We start from the raw sequence: 2,323 nt of genomic DNA on the forward strand, positions 1-2,323 counted from the left end.
GTAGTATTTTAGTATTGTTAGTAACAACCTATCTCAGCTAACAAATAATGGGTAGGGTCTACAGCCTGACTGACAGCCCAATTCCCATATCCGGGGCACGGGCGGAACAGCATTACATATCGCAGTACGACTGTGTGAATTATTGTATCCAAAGATATGTGTATAATCTTTTGATCTTTCATTTTTATTAAATTCAACACAGGAAAGAAACGTAAAACGTGGAACAACCCATGAAAATATTGAATCATAATAACGGTACATTTGTAAATAATATGGTTTAGTAATAACAAATTACTAACAAATAGAATGCATGGATGTCTATTAACATAAAACAACGTTCTTACCCACATGATTTGTCTCATTAACCTCGATGTTTCTCCATTTTCCCTAGTGGAAATATAATTTTCAACTCTATTAGAAATATATGTAATTAAGAAAAAAAACTAAAATTGAATTTTTAGCTAAAATAATTTGGAATCATTGACAAATGCTACATTTGTTTAAAGTATGGTGTACTAGCTATGAAAAAGAATGTAGAACTGTAGCAACAAGCATTACGTTGGTATTTTTGTTTTCAGAGGGAGAAACACAGATCATGAGGATTCTCTTCATCACAATTGTTGGATGTGCGCTTCTTCTTTCCGTCAGCAGTGAAGGTCAGTTTTATCCAGCTAAAGACATCTTTTATCGTAAAAGGATCCAAGAAATTTCAGAACATTCAGACATTGTCTAGCTTACAAATATAGAAGGAACCATTCTAAGAACATATTGCGTATATTGTAAACTTACACTTTCATGTAACTTTGAATATTTACAGCTCTTTATCATGTTCAACTAAACCGTGTAACTTTGATCGTATTAACGATTGTTAGCTTTGATCATATAAATAATTACTCATTGCGATCCTTCATTGCACCTTATAATGTGAAACGTATTACTAATCATGATTATATACAGAACATTAATGCTGACTTTGATCCTATTATATCTATGTCTATACTGTAATTATCAACTTAACCTGTCATGTAACTTTAATTATGTTAACCAGATCACTCATTGTTGATATTTACCGAACCTGTCATAAAACATCTGGAACCTAATATGGAACCTATTAATTATTGACATTTTTACCGAACATGTAATGCTGCAAAAACCATACGTTACATATCACCTCTTATTATTACAAACTGCACTTATTATGTTTATTTTGTTATACATGTATATAACAGGTCATATGATAAATAGAACCATTTACGTAACTTACATGGATACAACATATCCCTCATTATCAATATAAACCTTTCATGTAACTTTTATTAGGCCACACCGACTTAATTTTGTGGATGACATCCGCGCGCGCATTGATTTTCGTCTGTTCTCAAAAAAAAAAAAGATCACGTCATCCGAAGCTTTGGCCTGGGTAGTCCATGGTAGCTTGCTATATAGCGACGATACGGAGCCGGTGGTAACTCTAGAGGATGGCACCCAGGCTACCAAAGCTCCAAGACTCAAGACCTCAGTACATACGTACAGTATCCATTCAGGAATTCGAAAAAAGCCAGCATGTGCCGGCTTGTCGTATACGTCGCTATGTTCTGCCGCAAATTCACAATACCAGCTTTGCCTTTGTATTTCTGTGGTTTAGCAGCATTTTTAGTTTTGGACGGAATTTTTTCTATTCGCTTGCGCGCACTAGTTTGGGGGTCTTCGGAGGATGTCATCCATAAAATTAAGTCGGTATGGCCTTATCCCCAACTCATTGTTGTCTACCTGCACAACATACACAGCTGACAGTGATAAGAAAGAAGCAGATGAGGCAGGAAATGAAGACGCCAGTCTTCTCCAGATACTGGCTGGTAATGTATTGATATATTCTGTTCCATATGTGTAAAAAAAATAGATATAGGCTATAGTATCCTCGTTACTATTATGTGTTTAATGCTAATAGAATGATATAGGCTACTATTAATATGTGTGTGTGTGTGTGTGTGTGTGTGTGTGCGTGTTTGTGTGTGTGTACGCTATAATATTCTCGGTTCCATTTGGTGTGTATACATAGATATTATATTCTAGGTACCATTGTGTGTGTATATATAGAATACAACACGGGGTATTCCGTATCGCCCGAGGTCCCAGCCCGACCGCGCGTCGGATCGCCCGACGGCCGAAGGCCGGAGGGAGATCCGATCCGCGGGAGGGCTGGGACCGAGGGTGATGCGGAATACACCGTGTTTTATTCTATTTATGTCATACCCACCTAAGAAAACACGCCTTTCAATGCAAAATGAGTAGAAAGTTGGTGTCCCTAAACCCAAAAAGTGCA

This window comes from Branchiostoma belcheri, unplaced genomic scaffold, assembly GCF_001625305.1.
Source record: "Branchiostoma belcheri isolate BF01 breed outbred unplaced genomic scaffold, Haploidv18h27 scaffold262, whole genome shotgun sequence".
In the NCBI taxonomy this organism is placed as follows: Eukaryota; Metazoa; Chordata; class Leptocardii; order Amphioxiformes; family Branchiostomatidae; genus Branchiostoma; species Branchiostoma belcheri.